Source organism: Danio rerio, chromosome 1, assembly GCF_049306965.1.
Source record: "Danio rerio strain Tuebingen ecotype United States chromosome 1, GRCz12tu, whole genome shotgun sequence".
In the NCBI taxonomy this organism is placed as follows: Eukaryota; Metazoa; Chordata; class Actinopteri; order Cypriniformes; family Danionidae; genus Danio; species Danio rerio.
Genome location: NC_133176.1, coordinates 2,981,180 through 2,998,147, shown reverse-complemented (window position 1 = coordinate 2,998,147; position 16,968 = coordinate 2,981,180). Strand labels below are relative to the sequence as shown.

At 37.9% G+C, this 16,968-nt stretch overlaps 2 long non-coding RNA genes across 2 annotated transcripts in view; one reads left to right on the top strand and one right to left on the bottom strand.

Moving 5' to 3' along the window:
- Window positions 1–2,012: 2,012 nt before the first annotated feature.
- LOC137495389 (uncharacterized) lies at window positions 2,013–8,145 on the bottom strand. Its single transcript, XR_011015224.2, has 2 exons — window positions 7,864–8,145; window positions 2,013–2,497 (listed from the first exon to the last, which is right to left on the bottom strand). It is a non-coding gene; the product is annotated as an uncharacterized lncRNA (long non-coding RNA).
- The window catches only part of LOC141384284 (uncharacterized), an 11,237-nt gene continuing 2,241 nt past the window's right edge, over window positions 7,973–16,968 (top strand). The window contains exon 1 of the long non-coding RNA XR_012405350.1: window positions 7,973–8,287. This is a non-coding gene — a long non-coding RNA (uncharacterized lncRNA). The remainder of the gene's footprint in view (window positions 8,288–16,968) is intronic.

Genomic DNA, 16,968 nt, shown 5'->3' with positions numbered 1-16,968 from the left:
TACAAAAAATTTATTCGTTTATACCGGAAAAATACAATCAACTTATCAAAGTGAGTGTAAATACATGCATAGTGTAGATAAATGCAGAAAATTGCAAATTGCAGAGAACAATCAACATTGCAAGGCACATTCACACATTTAAACGAATTCTAATTAATAAACACACAGTGCTGGGCAAAATTCATTCAGATTATTAATCAACAAAACTAAAAGTTTGTTTAGACATAATATATGTGTGTATATTATATATTTTTAGGCCTATTATGTTTATGTGTGGGCGAGGCAGTGGCGCAGTATAGTGCTGTCGCCTCACAGCAAGAAGGGCGCTGGTTCGAACCTCTGCTCAGTTGGCGTTTCTGTGTGGAGTTTGCATGTTCTCCCTGCCATCGTATGGGTTTCCTCCAGGTGCTCCGGTTTCCCCCACAGTCCAAACACATGCGGTACAGGTGAATTGGGTAGGCTAAATTGTCCGTAGTGAATGAGTGTGTGTGTGGATGTTTCCCAGAGATGGGTTGCAGCTGAAAGGGCATCCGCTGCGTAAAAACTTGCTGGATAAGTTGGCGGTTCATTCTGCTGTGGCGACCCCGGATTAATAAAGGGACTAAGCCGACAAGAAAATGAATGAATGTTTATGTGATACAAACACATACATAAAGACAAATCTATTCAATGTTTTTGTTATTTAAACTTTTATATATTTGTATCGTATCATATACACATATATGTGATCTAAATATAAAAATGTTATCAAATATACACATGCATGTGAGTATTTACCATTTATATATACACAAAATAAATATACACAGCGCACACACATAGTATGTCAAAGTAAAAACATTATTTTTGATGCAGTTAATAGCAAAAATAAACAAAAGTACGTCAAAACTGCATGCTGAAGTGTTAATGTGGGGACAAAAATAAAAGGACAATAGTTACCAGTAAAGGGTGATGCAGTGGTGCAGCAGGTAGTGCTGTCGCCTCACAGCAAGAAGGTCGCTGGTTCGAATCTCGGCTCAGTTGGCATTTCTGTGTGGAGTTTGCATGTTCTCCCTGCGTTCGCGTGGGTTTCCTCTAGGTGCTCCTGTTTCCCCCACAGTCCAAAGACATGCGGTTCAGGTGAATTGGGTAGACTAAATTGTCCACAGTGTATGAGCGTGTGTGTATATGTGTGTGTGGATATTTCCCAGTGATGGGTTGCGGCTGGGAGAGCATCCGCTGCGTAAAAACATGCTGGATAAGTTGGCGGTTCCTTCCGCTGTGGCGACCCCAGATTAATAAAGGGACTAAGCAGACAAGAAAATGAATGAATGAGTTACCAGTAATTGACCACAAGATGGCGCTAGAGAAACTCTGACGATGTCCAGACACACACAGCAGCTTCACAGATTCACTTTATCCTCAATTAAAACATCTTAGCTAGAAAGCAAAGCGTTAACGAAGCCTTAAAATCAGTCAAGACAAACACACGGTAGCTTCTGTTTTCATTTCAACACTGAATCTCTTGCAAAAGTATCTCAAACTTCACTTTTATACCTGAATATATCATAAATCAACACAAACTCACACAATCATCATCGCTTATTTCCATCTCATGTTTGTTTACCTTTAATTAAACCACACATGTTTGTGTTCTATTGATGTTTATTCTTATTTTTATGGCTTTGTTGTGTTGTGAACAACTTTTATTATTAAGCTCACGGCATTAGACTGACTTCTGAACATGTTCAGCATCTACATGCTTCAGTAGCGGTCACACTGGGCCATTACACACACACACACACACACACACACACACACACACTGCAAAAACAAACTACAACAAGATTTCAATTTCTGAAGAGAATATGAGAGATTCTTGCCAATTCACAACTCATGCTGCCATCTTTCTCAGTATTTACTAGGCAAGCAGCTGAGATGGTTGCTAACCAGTCACAAACATCCACTGTTTAACAGGGATAGAGTTGGGAAGATATGACAAAAATCTAAAAATACCACAATATTCAATTCAATTCAATTCAATTCAGCTTTATTTGTACAGCGCTTTTGCAATGTAGATTGTGTCAAAGCAGCTTCACATAAATGGTCATAGTAACTGGAACAGGGTAGTTCAGTTTTTAGTGTTTAAGTTCAGTTCAGTTAAGCTCAGTTCAGTGTGGTTTGAAGTCATTACTGAGAGTCCAAACAGGGAAAAAAAACTTCACCGATAGGAGAGTGAAGAAAAAAAACCTTGAGAGAACCAGACTCAGTTGGGCGCGACCATTTTAATTTCTCCTCTGGCCAAAAGTCTTGTGCAGAGCTGCAGTCTCAGCGGTGGAGGCTGGAAGCTGGCCTCAGAGAAGACTCGTCTGGAGCGTCGCTGGAATCAGTCTCATACTCTCCACTCCCCCATGAGCACAGCGCAGCAGCAGCTCAAGATACGGCCTGGTCCCGGATTATGAAAACCTTGGGATCATCTCGTCGCTGGTCTTGGATCCAATCAGTGACTCTGCATAATCTGAGGACGTGAGGATATGTGTCATCCCACATCCAGATAATGATATACACCACGATATATAAAAAGATTTCTGTAAATTCAATCAATTGGTTATTTATATATCGACCGCATGGAAACGACCATTTGCTTTTAACATTTTAAAGATATAGAAATATACTCATTTATATGTGATCATCAAATTGTATAGTATACACTCACCGGCCACTTTATTAGGTACACCTAACTAACACCGTGTTGGACCCCCTTTTGCATTCAGAACTGCGTTAATCCTTCATGGCAGAGATTAGACAAGATACTGGAAATATTCCTCAGAGATTTTGCTCCATATTGACATGATAGCGTCACAGTTGCTGCAGATTTGTCGGCTGCACATGCATAATGCCAATCTCTAAAGGCGCTCTATTGAATTGAGATCTGGTGACTGTGGAGGCCATTTGATGCTCGGTTGTCGGTTTGAACAGCAGCAGATGGTCTTGACCATGTCTACATGCCTAGATGCATTGAGTTGCTGCCATGTGATTGGCTGATTAGAAATTCGTGCTCACAAGCAGTTAAACAGGCGTACCTAATAAAGTGGCCGGTGAGTGTATATACAGGGAGTTTTTTTCCCTAACCTACATTCAGCTGCAGATTCACGATGGGGAGTTTTACAGAACGCATGTCTCTTTCTTTTCCAGCACTTCTATTTCCACTCCGCTTTGGTCCCTCTCCAAACTACCCCAGAGGGACTCGACTGCTGCCAAAACGCAGAGTGCTATTTCCACATCTACATCCCACACTGCACAGGGTCGTGGGAGACCCCGCTTTCCCCTGTCTGTCAGATGATGTGGCCCCCCTCACAAATATCCCACTCGCCATTACACATTTTGCTGCAACCTCCTGAGAGTGCATCTATTTTATACCAGTCACACACAGATCTGTGGCAAATGATCAGTGAGTGTGATTAAAATTGTAGGTTTAATGAGAATAAATATTGAATACACTATTTTAGCCAATCAGATTTTCCACATTGTAACCCAAAAGAAAATGCAGGGTTCATACAAATTTTTACTACTTAATTTCCAAGACTTTTCCATGATTTTTTAAAGACTTTCAAGTCATTTCATGACCTAATGTTTCATGCAATGTCTACATTTGCGTGTTAAAAGAAAAACAATGCATGCTCAAATTTACTACAGCATATTGTAAAACACAATCTAGAATCTAGTCAGAATTATTAGCCGCTCTATTTATTTTTTTTCCTGTTTTCTGTTTTACCGGGAGCAGATTTCTTCAGCACATTTCTAATCATAATACTTTTAATAACTCATCTCTAATAACTCTAATAACTGATTTATTTTATCTTTTCCATGATGACAGTAAATAATATTTGATAATTAGATATTCTTCTATACAGCTTAAAGTGACATTTAAAGGCTTAACTATGTTAATTAGGTTAACTAGGCAGGTTAGGGGAATTAGGCAAGTTATTAAATAGTTCTGTAGACTATCGGGAAAAAATATAGCTTAAAGGGGCTAATAATTTTGTCCTTAAAATGGTGTTTAAAAATTAAAAACTGCTTTTATTCTAGCCGAAATAAAACAAATAAGACTTTCTCCAGAAGAAAAAATATTATCAGACATACTGTGAAAATTTCCTTGCTCTGTTAAACATCATCATTTAGAAAATATAAAAAAAACGAGAGAAAAAAAACGAAGGGGGCTAATAATTCTGACTTCATATATATATATATATATATATATATATATATATATATATATATATATATATATATATATATATATATATATATATATATATATATATATATATAAAATCAAAAGTAACTAAGTAACTAATTACTTGAGTAATTTTTTCATCAGATACTTTTTTACTCTTACTCGAGTAACTTTTAAGATTGTTACTTTTACTTAAAATTATTTCTTAATTATTGAATTTATTATTACTTAAAAATTTCCGCAAGTACTTGTACTCTTACTTGAGTACAGATTTTGAATACTCTACCCACCTCTGCTAAAAGTACATCATCTCAAAATATGACACTTAGGTTTTATTCTAATTAGGTTCCATTGAGCCCAAATAGCAAAGAGAAAGAAAAAATGCATGTAAAAAAACACCTTGGGTCTTAAGAGGTTAAATCTCTCAGACACTGACCCTTGTAGGCTTTGATCCTAATTGTGCAAATTTGGTGACTGTCGCTTTAAATTCAAAGAGATTGTGCTCTTTTTAAAAGAGGGCGGAGCTATAAATGCCTATGGCTGTTTCTCAATATGCGTTCTTCATCGGTCTTGCGTCCTCGTGTAACGTCATCATCAGCTGCCAAAGTTCAGTTCCAATACTCAAGACCACAAGAACAGAGGATGTGTGACAATTCCCGGATGAGTTCTTGATATCGAGGACGCACCGATGCAGACTTGAGCACCGAACTCGCTCTGGAAGTCCCAGAAGTCATTGGGACTGGAGGTGGGAAGCGCTGCATTTTATTTAGATTTATTATTAAAGTTCAGAGATTTAAATTATTTACCTCAGGAGTTTCCCTAAATGAGATGGTGAATATAAACATCACCATGGACATCTTAATAAAGGAATAAACACATTAAGGGTGTCTGTTTGCTGAAATTAGTATTAAAATCTGTTATATTTATATTGTACAGAGTATATTTGTAAAGTCTTTATGCATAGTATATATATTGAAAAGGGGAAAAACAAAAAATCGTTGTATGAATGCTGTAATGTTTAAATTATTTACCATTAAAAACGCGTGAAGGTCACGTGACCATTAGGAAGAACGCAGCGTCTCATTTCTCGCGGTATCCTGAGTATGTTTTTCCGAGGATGCCTGGCAAGTCCGCTCTCCAGAAGAACGCAAGTCCGTTCTCTGCGTTCTTGGAATTGAGAAACAGCCTGTGTGTCAGCATAGTGGCAGATTCAAAAACAAGACTAATTGCCTATGCTAATGAGGGAGAGATGGTCAATAGTGGGCGGGGCTTTCCCCTTCTGATGACACGTACAAAGGGCGAATGTCAATCAAAGTGCTTCTTCTATCAAGTCTGATTATAAAAACATACAATTAATACATTTAACACATGCTTTAAGAACACTTAAAACACACTAATAAGTGTGTATCAATGCCCTATCAAGCACATTGCAACATGCTAACAACAATCTGCAAGCAACTACAGAGCAACAGATTTTAAAAGCTGCATAGCAACACCCTGGAAACCATCCAAAACCTCCCCAGCAGCCACATAGCAACACCCTGCAGCTGCAAAATGAATAAATAAAGCCACAGCACACAAACACCCCATTCAGCAGAGAACATTCAGCAGCAGCCGTTCTGCATTAACATCACTGACCTCGTCTTTACCAAAGCAAATCAGAATCGAGTTAATAACTTCCTCTATCCGAGTCGTGGTCTGGTGTGCATGTGTCCTTCAGAGACGTCTCCAGCCCTCGTCCTCCAGAACAGAGGGGCTCGTGGGTATTATGTAAAGCGTGTGTAATGTACGTGGGTGCGTTTGGGAGAACAGGACTAAATGGAGGGAGGGTATTTATGGATATATGTGGTGGTTATGATAAAATAAATCCTAGCATCATGTCTTTCCGAGTCTGAGCTCAAATGCTGATCGTTTCAGCTGTTTATACAGTATTATAAAACATAATAGTGTAAATGTGTTTGTGTGCATATGAAGGTCATTCTGTGCATACTGACAATTTCCATAAACTTTAAAACATACACTCACCGGCCACTTTATTAGGTACACCTGTCCAACTGCTTGTTAACGCAAATTTCTAATCAGCCAATCACATGGCAGCAACTCAATGCATTTAGGCATGTAGACATGGTCAAGACGATCTGCTGCAGGTCAAACCAAGGATCAGAATGGGGAAGAAAGGTGATTTAAGTGACTTTGAATGTGGCATGGGTGTTGGTGCCTGACGGGCTGCTTTGAGTATTTCAGAAACTGCTGATCTACTGGAATATTCACGCACAACCCTCTCTAGGGTTTACAGAGAATGGCCTGAAAAAGAGGAAATATCCAGTGAGCGGCAGTTCTGTGGGCGCAAATGCCTTGTTGATGCCAGAGGTCAGAGGAGAATGGCCAGACTGGTTCCAGCTGATAGAAAGGCAACAGTAACTCAAATAAGCACTCGCTACAACCGAGCTCTGCAGAAGAGCATCTCTGAACACACAACACGTCCAACCTTGAGGCGGATGGGCTACAGCAGCAGAAGAGCACACCGGGTGCCGCTCCTGTCAGCTAAGAACAGGAAACTGAGGCTACAATTCACACAGACTCACCAAAACTGGACAATAGAAGATTGGAGAAACGTTGCCTGCTCTGATGAGTCTCCATTTCTGCTGCCACATTCGGTGGTCGGGTCAGAATTTGGCATCAACAACATGAAAGCATGGATCATCCTGCCTTGTATCAGCGGTTCAGGCTGGTGCTGGTGGTGTAATGGTGTGGGGGAGATTTCTTGCCACACTTTCAGCTCATTAGTACCAACTGAGCCACATGTCAACACCACAGCCTACCTGAGTATTGCTGCTGACCATGTCCATCCCTTTATGAGCACAGTGTCTCCATCTTCTGATGGCTACTTCCAGCAGGATAACGCACCATGTCATAAAGCCTGAATCATCTCAGACTGGTTTCTTGAACATGACTATGAGTTCACTGTACTCAAATGGCCTCCACAGTCACCAGAACTCAATCCAATAGAGCAGCTTTAGGATGTGGTGGAATGGGAGATTGGCATCATGGATGTGCAGCCGACAAATCTGCAGCAACTGTGTGATGCTCTCATGTCAACATGGAGCAAAATCTCTGAGGAATATTTCCAGTATCTTGTATATATATATATATATATATATATATATATATATATATATATATATATATATATATATATATATATATATATATATATACATATATATACATATATATATACATATATATATATATATATATATATATATATATACATATATATATATACACACATACATACATATATATACATATATATATATATACATATATATACATATATATATATATACATATACATATATATATACATACATACATACATATATATATATATATATATACACACATACACACACACCAACGGGCCACTTTATTAGGTACACTTGTCCAACTGCTCGTTAACGCAAACTTCTTATCAGCCAATCACATGGCAGCAATTCAACGCATTTAGGTCAAACTTTGATTATAAATACAAACATTTATTTTCATGTGGTTTGACTAGTATGGATTAATTGTTCATCTAAACAATAACAACTTGCGCTAGTAAATTAAACATGGTGAATTTAGATTTCACACTGACTTACCCTCGCGGTATTCAGAAGAAGCAATTCTAGTGTCTGTATTGCGCTCTGCGAGGCTCATTTCTGTGTGGGAGAATAAACTGACACGCTGAAAGGGTTTGATAAAGAGCAAAGCTTCTGAGCACACCGTATATCTGCACCTCCGTCTTCACACAGAGCGCTGATTTACCGTAAAGCGACGCGTCACCGCTGCAGTTGCCATGACAGCGCGCGCCGTGGCTTCAGGCGAATCTTGTCCTCCATAGAGCCGCGGTTTTTTCCTCTTCTGGTGTTGTTGATCACTGCAGGATCTCCGAGGAGGATGAAAGCTGATGCAGTGGGTGGTGTGAAATCTGCTGTCAAACCGCACTCATTCCAGCAGATATACTGTATGAACAGCATAGAAAACACCGCTAACACTGCAGCTCCGGACAAACGGCTGTGAGAGGTAAACACACTTTAAAGTACGCGACACTACATACTGAACAAGTACACTACCTGACAAAAGTCTTGTCGCCTATCCAAGTTTAAGGAACAACAAACAATAACTTGACTTCTAGTTGATCATTTGATACTTAAAGTAGGTTACATGACACTGCTTTATAAGTATACTTACAAGTGCACATCAACACTCTGGATTAACAGAAAATATGAGGTACAGTTAAATACGCTTCAGTAAATCTGTATTGTACACATCAACAGCAGGTTTTTTGGGAAAACGCACTTTCACTGTTCTGATTTTGACTAATGTGCACTTGTTGTAAAGCAAGTTTAGGAACCACTACTGAGAAAAGCACTATAGCTACAAATAAACTTGATTTGAATAAGTACTCATATACAGTAAGCCAAATCAAACTATTAATTAATAGTCTAGTTAATAATGATAACTAGAAATTATTATTAATTTTTATAAGAAAAATAATATACAATTACATATTTAAACATTCAAATTATTTGATTTGTATTAAAACTATCTAAAATTAATCAGAATAAAATTATTTTGACTGAAAATAATATAAATAAAAATTATTAGTTGTTAAAAATTGATGATTATTTATTAATAGTTAAATATAGGAAATCTAAAATAATAGCAAATAAGAATAAACTAATACAAAAAATAAAGTAAGCAATTATAAAAATAAATAAATCATAAAATAATAATAAATTCATTCATTTATTCAATTTCTTTTCGGCTTAGTCCCTTTATTAATCTGGGGTTTCCACAGCAGCATGGACAGCCAACTTATCCATAATATGTTTCACGCACCGGATGTCCTTCTAGCTGCAACCCACCACTGGGAAACACACATAAAGACTCATTCACACACACATACACTACGGACAGTTTAGCCTACCCAATTCACCTGTACCGCATATTTTTTTTACTTGTGTGGGAAACCGGAGCACCCAAAGGAAACCCATGCGAACATGGGGAGAACATGCAAACTCCACACAGAAATGCCAACTGACCCAGCCGAGGCTCGAACCAGCGACCTTCTTGCTGTAAGGCAAGAGTTCTACCCTCTGCGCCACAGTGTAGCCCATAATAAATAATAATAATATATTTAGATAAAAACAACATCAATAAAAGCTAGAACTACACCCAAAAGTGAACATAATCAAATGAAATGATGCATTATGCATAATTGTTTTTATATTCTGATTGGTTGACAGAAATAAAAGGTGATTCAATTAGAATTAGATTGAATTACATATAAATCCAGCATTAATATCTGTCAACAGACTCATAAACTGTGCATCTTTAGTGCAAATCACACCCAAAAATAAATGTTTTTTTCAGGCATTTCCAGCCAGACAAACTCAAACGTGCATCTCCAGCTGTGAATAAGACGTCTTTATTGTGGTGCTGAATGAAACCATATTCACAATCCATTTACCGAGTGGAAGAGGGTAAATGTTGACTTAAAAAAATATAAGATCAATGACGAGAGTTAAAAAGGCAAACCTTGAGTTCACATGGCAAGGCAGATTCACCCTGGTGTGTGTGTGTGTGTGTGTGTGTGTGTGTGTGTGTGTGTGTGTGTGTGTGTGTCATCTGCTGTTATTTTCACAAACGATGATGTTTTAGCCATGCATATGACCGCTAAAGTAACATACTGTAAGTCTGGCATTATTTTTTTAATATAAACTACACACAACCATCTTCAATAGTTTTCTATACATTTGGTGAACACACGATGACTGAATAAGAATTGCTCTGTAATACCAAATGATCATAATATACTAAAAAGACCAAACGACAATATAGAATTAAGAAAACATTATTATTATAATAAGATCATACACCCTAATGATTAAGGAAACAGAAAGGAAATGAGAAATATCCTCATAAACTCTAATAACAGATTTGGTAGCCTGTGACTCTCCTGAGAAAAGTATGATGAAATGACTTTGCGCAGTGTTATTATTATTAATATTCATTATTCTTCTCGTTTTTGCTGAAAGCAGATGAATCGAGGGATCTTTCGACCGATGATAAAGTACAAACTGATTAAGCCGTCGCTATATTTGCTCTCCTCCGTGTGTTTTTGTACAACATTCACAAGGCTGACTGCATTATTATGATTATTCATGACATTAATAATCACATCTAGTACAGGCTTCAATATTAGTGCACACTTTCCACAAACTGGGCACGACATAGAGAATTGTCTGAACTCGATATTATATGAGCTGCTTTGTGTTATGTTAATAATTAAAATGCGTTCACACAAAATTAACAGAAATATTTTTATATGTAAAATAAAATGTGTAAAAATGATATTAATTTAATGGAAATCAATTTAATTAATATTCCTGAATTAGACTTCTGAGGTGTGACAGGCCAAAATCATCATTTTAAAGGGTCTTTACAGACATTTTGTGTGTGTGTGTTTATAAAAGTACTACTTTCTACTTTCGCTGCCGAGTTAATTTTGATGTTTATTGCTTTAAAAAACAGCCCATATAGAAATCTGATCTATGGCAATATATGCAAACCACATATACAGTTGAAACCAGAAGTTTACATACACTGTATAAAAAGGCACATACCATTTATAAAAAAAGTCAGATGTTAATATGACTAAACTTTTTCTCTTTTAGGTAAGTCAGGATTATCACATGTGTTTCTGTTCTGCTTAATAGCAGAATAATGAGAGAGAGATTTATTGAGAAATTGTTATAACCCTTCTTGAAAGTCCAGTTTCCATACAATAAGATTATTCTGCCTCTGAAAAAGCTCAGATGATGATGTCAAGGTTTTAGAAGTTTCTGATTGGCTGATTGACAACATTTGAGTTAATGTGAGGCACAACTGTAGAATAGTATTTAGGGAAAAGCTCAAACACACTGCTTCCTTGTGTGACAACATGAGAAATAAACAAGCCAGAATCAACAACAAAGCCAGATTACAATTAGCTTAATTACACTGGGAATGTTTGGAGACATGTCCTGTGGTCTGATGGAGCTAAGATTGAACTGTTTGGCCATAATGACCAGTGTTACATTTGGAGGACAAAGGGGAAAGCTGACAAGCCTAGGAACAGCATCCCAACTGTGCAGTATGGGGGCGGCAGCATCATGTTGTGGGGCTGTTTTGCTGCAGGAGGGACTGGTCCACTTCACAGCATAGATGGCATCATGAAGAAAGAACATTATGGAGAAATACTGAAGCAACATCTCAAGACATCAGCCAGGACATTACAACTTGGCCACAAAAGAATCTTCCAAACAGACCATGACCTTAAGCATACTGCCAAATGAGTTAACATGTGCTTTAAGGACAGCAGAGTGAATGTTTTGGAGTGGCCATCACAAAGCCCTGATCTCAATCCTATAGGAAATTTGTGGGCAGAGTTGAAAAAGCTTGTGCGAGCAAGACAGCCAACAAATCTGACTCAGTTACAGCAATTCTGTCAGGAGGAATGAGCCACAACTATTGTGAAAAGCTTGTGGAAGGAGACCCAAAACATTTGACCAAAGTTATACAGTTTAAAAGCGAAGCAAAAAAAGTACCAAGGAAATGTGTGTTTACTTTAAATCTCTAGAATTAAATTCTCTCATTATTCTGGCATTTAGCAAATGTAAATAATTTAGGTAATCCTGACGGACCTAAAATAGTAAACGTTTAGTCTGATTTACCATCAGACATTAAAAGATAAATGGTTATGTTCCTTTTTTAGATTGTATGTGAACTTTTGGTTTTAACAGTATAACATACAAGTTCAAAATATATGTCATAAATGTACATGCTGTATATGCAACATATATGCAAAAATTGCAATAAAATGACATGGTTGTGTTGCAACACAGACTCATTCTTAAAACGTACCCCTATATACCTTTCTGGAGGTCGTGAATTATGTAGCCAGAAGTTCGTATGGCTGTATTTCATCTTTAAAATGAATGTTACGGGCCGGTATGACACTGTTCCTTTTCACGCTTACTAGCTGAAAGCTTACCTCTGTGTGGACGGCTTTCCCACTGTTACCAGTTTGTCCAGTAGCTCGCCGCATAATGTTGGTGGACTTGAGACACAGTGAGGAGTTGACAGCGATGGCAGGGTTCAAGTACAGCAGAGAGCAGGAAAGACAAAACCCAAAAAATAAAATAAACAAGTAAATAACGAGGTAAGAATGTGGTAAAATCTAAAAATGTGGTAAAAATCAGGCGGCAGCGAGGGCTTTTCTTTTTCTTGGAAACACTTTCGGTTAGGTTTAGGTAAGTGGGTGGGCGCTGGTCAATCGGTGCTTTTGAAAACACTAGGTTTAAGGAGGGCAGTGTGTGGGGGTATCAGTTGTTCGGTCAGTCAGTCAGTCAACAGTGGCCTCTGGTGGATTTAAGTGAGAACAGCAAGCACAAATGGCACGCGCGAGAGAAATTTGAGATCTGAAAAAGCGTACACATTGTGGATTTGCGAAAACAAAAAATGCAAAAAAAAAACGTAGCTCCTGGGACGTATTTGCCGCTCTCCAGAAATGTATACAGGGGTACATTTTCAGAATGAGCCTGGGTTGCATTTTTGTGTGCTCATTTAGTTTTCCATATACAAGTTCACAGATATTATCTGTAGTTTTATATATACAGCTGAAGTCAATATTATTCAGATGATGCAATTTTAATTTTTCTAATATTTCCCCAGTGTTTTTCTAACAGAGATATTTATAAACATACATCATAATATGTTATGATAATAGTAACAACATAATAGTTAATTTATAATCACTAATTGACAACATTATTTAATATTTTATTAGTTCTTTTGCAATATACTCTTATTAACTAAGCTTAACTTCATATATTTTTAAAAATATTGTTTTATTCCAGCCAAACTAAAAGAAAAGACTTTCTCCAGAAGAAAATACAATAGGAAATACAGTGATAAATGTGGGAAATATTTGAAAAACTTTACATGAGGGCTAAGAAAGTTGTCTTCAACTGTATATATTTATTTATTTTTCTTCGGTTTAGCCTCTATTACACAGTGGAATGAACCGCCAACTATTCCAGCATATGTTTTACAAATCAGATGCCCTTCCGGCTGCAACCCAGTACTGGGAAACACTTATACATCCTCATACACACACTCATATTCGTATATAATTTAGCTTATTCAATTCCCCTATAGCGCATGTGTTTGAACTTTCGGGGAAACCAGAGCACCTGGAGGAAACCCACACCAACATAAACACAGGGAGAACATGCAAACTCCACACAGAAATGCCAACTGGCCCAGCCAGGGCTATAACCAGCGACCTTCTTGCTGTAAGGCGACTGTGTTAATATCCATATATGTCCATATATCAGATTTGAGCACCCTGTTTGTGGAAAGTGTTGACAGTGTTTGATTACAAATATTTTCCCACCCGATTCAAAGCTTCACAGTCTAGTATCCTAAAGCAAATCCCATGATTGTTTTACTACATTATTACAAAATACATAATTCAGTAATTGCAACATTCTATATCGAGGTGCTAATTAAAAACCACAACATAATCAGCGGAATATTCCCAGCAGTTTCATAAATCAAAACAGACACAACAGACGTTACAAAAGAAAAGTGCTTCTCAGCATCCTATTTGGCTTCCGCAAAGAAAACGTCCCTCAAAAAAGCCGTGGATCCGCAAGTGAACCTCCCAAACGTCTCTCAGCGTCACACTGGAAGAACAAAAACTAGCTCATTCTGGCTCTTTATTAATGGCAGTTTAAGACATCAGGTTCTATATGTGCAAACTAAACGGCGAAGTCAACGCAAACAGCCTCAAACTCAGAATGATCGTGTTCAAAACATGCGGGGAAACCAAAGACTCGAGTATGGTGCACTTTCAGATCCCCTTGACCTTTTTTTTTTTACAGTTTCTATGCTAATCGTTCATCATAATTGCAACACAGGCACAATGGAAATACAGGCTCCAGCCTACATATTTGTGAAACTGCAAAAAACTTTTTAGTTCAACATACGTTTGACTGCATTTTCAAAGTAAAATGAACACTAGGGGGCAGCAACTTTTGTTCCTTTTCACACTAATGATATTTACAGGATATATTATTGACAAATACATGATTATTTTTGTGCAGTTCCTAAATAAACAACACAAAACAACTTAACTCAGTCTATGATTTGTAATAATTATGTTTGCGTTACGTATCTATCTCCATATGGGCAACTTTTCTAGTGTGGTCAGTGTTCTCATAGCTCGCTTTGTATGATGTTCTGCTGCAGATCGCTCGGGTTTGAAGCATGCTTCCACAAAAGAGATTAAAGCAATGTAAAATCAAAGTAAAACTGCATGGTTGCAGTATGCTTTTCTCTTAATTTGCTTTTGAAAACACTATTGGTTGGGTTTAGGGAAGGGTTTAGCTTAGTGGTTCGCTAGCTGATCTGTACAACAAACGCCAGCCTCTCATGGAGGTGTACAAGAAGGATGTGTATCTGAAACGTGCGACAAATCACACCCCAAGGGGTCGATTACACCAAAAGCGGTTTATGCGTCGAGAGGCGCCTCTTTTGAATGGTTTACTAACAGGTGCGAGCATTTTGCTCGCTGCTTATGCGCCCTGCTCGCCTAATGTTTTAACCGCCTGCTGCGCCGCGCGTTTTTGCCAAAAAAAAGTCAACTGAGCGGAAAAAGCACATTACGTCACTCGCGTCTTTTTAATTCTCCAATCACGGGGAAGCAGAGGCGGGGTTTCTGTTGAAGTGCCTGCAGTTTTTGTGTTGTCAAGACAACAACGGAGACTTTTGAAGATGGAGGAGAGACTTGTGGTTGCTGTTTTGAGATATCCGGAGCTGTATGACTCACAAATCTTGAATATCACAATATTTTTAATTATTAAAATTATATTAATACCAACAGCAACACTCTCAAACAATACCCAGCTGATTCAGTCATTGCCTTGTGACATAAAAAAAGCGGACCTCGCTCTTTTTTTTCTTGTCAACAAAAAGGCAGAGTGGTGCGCCTCACATTTGTGGAACGGAAATGTGCGTTTGGTTTGATCGGCCCCTCAACTAATGCATTTCAAATTAGCAAAGATGTAGACAGCGCCCTCTAGTGGATGTGTCATCTGAAATGTGCAATAAAATGTACCCAGAGCGATGTATTTTACATTTCACAAAATATGTAGGCTGAGTCACGTATTTGCAATGAGCCTTGTGTTATTAAGGCGTTTACACACTAAAGAAGGCTGTGAAGGTGTCGGGTCATAAGCAGGAATGCAGTGAACTCAATTTCTAGGAGCTCAACAGATGCTATGGGGAGTTTTTTTTATACTTTTGCTTGCACAAACTCTTGATAATCCATTCCCAATGAAATCCAAAAATGTGCAGGGTTGCTTAAATGGTTAGTTCATCCAAAAACTGAAATAATCCCATCATTTACTCACCCTCAAGGCATCCTAGATGACTTCCTTCTTTCAGTTGAATCCAGTCAGTTATTAAGCAAATGATATTGGGCTTTTCTAGCTTTAATAAAGCACATACATCCATAACACAAAGTGCCTTATATGGCTTTGGGTCATGAGTAAAGCTCTCCTGTAGTGAATCCAAGCATTCAAATCTTTCCAAACAGTTTTTAGTCTAACTTCCGGTCTTCTTCTTCTCCTTCTGTGGTGTATTTTTGGCTGCATTAGTGCCACCAGCAGGACAGGAGTGTGTTTTTCTATCTCTTGAGTGTAAAGTGCATGCGAAGTGAAGAGAGACAGACAAAACACAAACGCATTATACAGATTTAAATCCACATTATTTTCTTACAGAGATGCATGGGTTCACTACAGGAGAGCTTTATTCACTCATTGGAGCCATGTGAGGCACTTTATTATGAATAGATGTGCTTTACTGGACTTCTTTTGGACTGCTGATAATAAACAGACATCATTTGACACTTTAGAGCTGGAAAAGCTCAATATAATTTTGAAAATAACTTTGACTGGATTTGAGAAAAAAGTAAGTCATAAAGACCATTTCAGTCTGGTCATGTCAGTGGTCCATGCTTGTTATCAAACTATTTCATAGCTGTCACATGAGGCAATTCAGTCATAAGTTCATGTTAAAACCGCTGCTATCACAACAATGACTATAGCTACGTCCCAAATCGCATACTTATGCACTATTCTACGCCATTTTGTAGTATAAATAGTGTAAGTATTGTGTTCACACTGAAAACTCTAAAAATAATAAGAGCACTTTAATTACCCGGATGATGCACTCATTCAGTCGTTAAAGTGAAGTGTGTAATGATGGACACTTCACGCACTCACCGACCGCAGGTTTGCTCACGTAGCGGAAGGGGCGGTGCTATCAGGGGCACATGTTGGATAACTTTATTTATTTTGGATGGTGAAAGCAAAATTCTCCTGCGAGAGTGATTATAGCGCCTCCCGATGGTGAATGCAGTTATACTCACGGCAGGTATTATTTGATAATTTGGTCGTTTATTTCACTGATTTGGCAACCGTCAAACGTCATCAGGGAAACGGTTTGAATTTCCACTTAGTAAAAAACATTAGCGTGCCATTTGGGATGACACTACATACATATATTATGCTGTTGAGTGTGTAAGTGCATAAGTACATAGTGCATGAGTGCATAGTATGCTGTTTGGGACGCAGCTTATGTTTGCATGGACA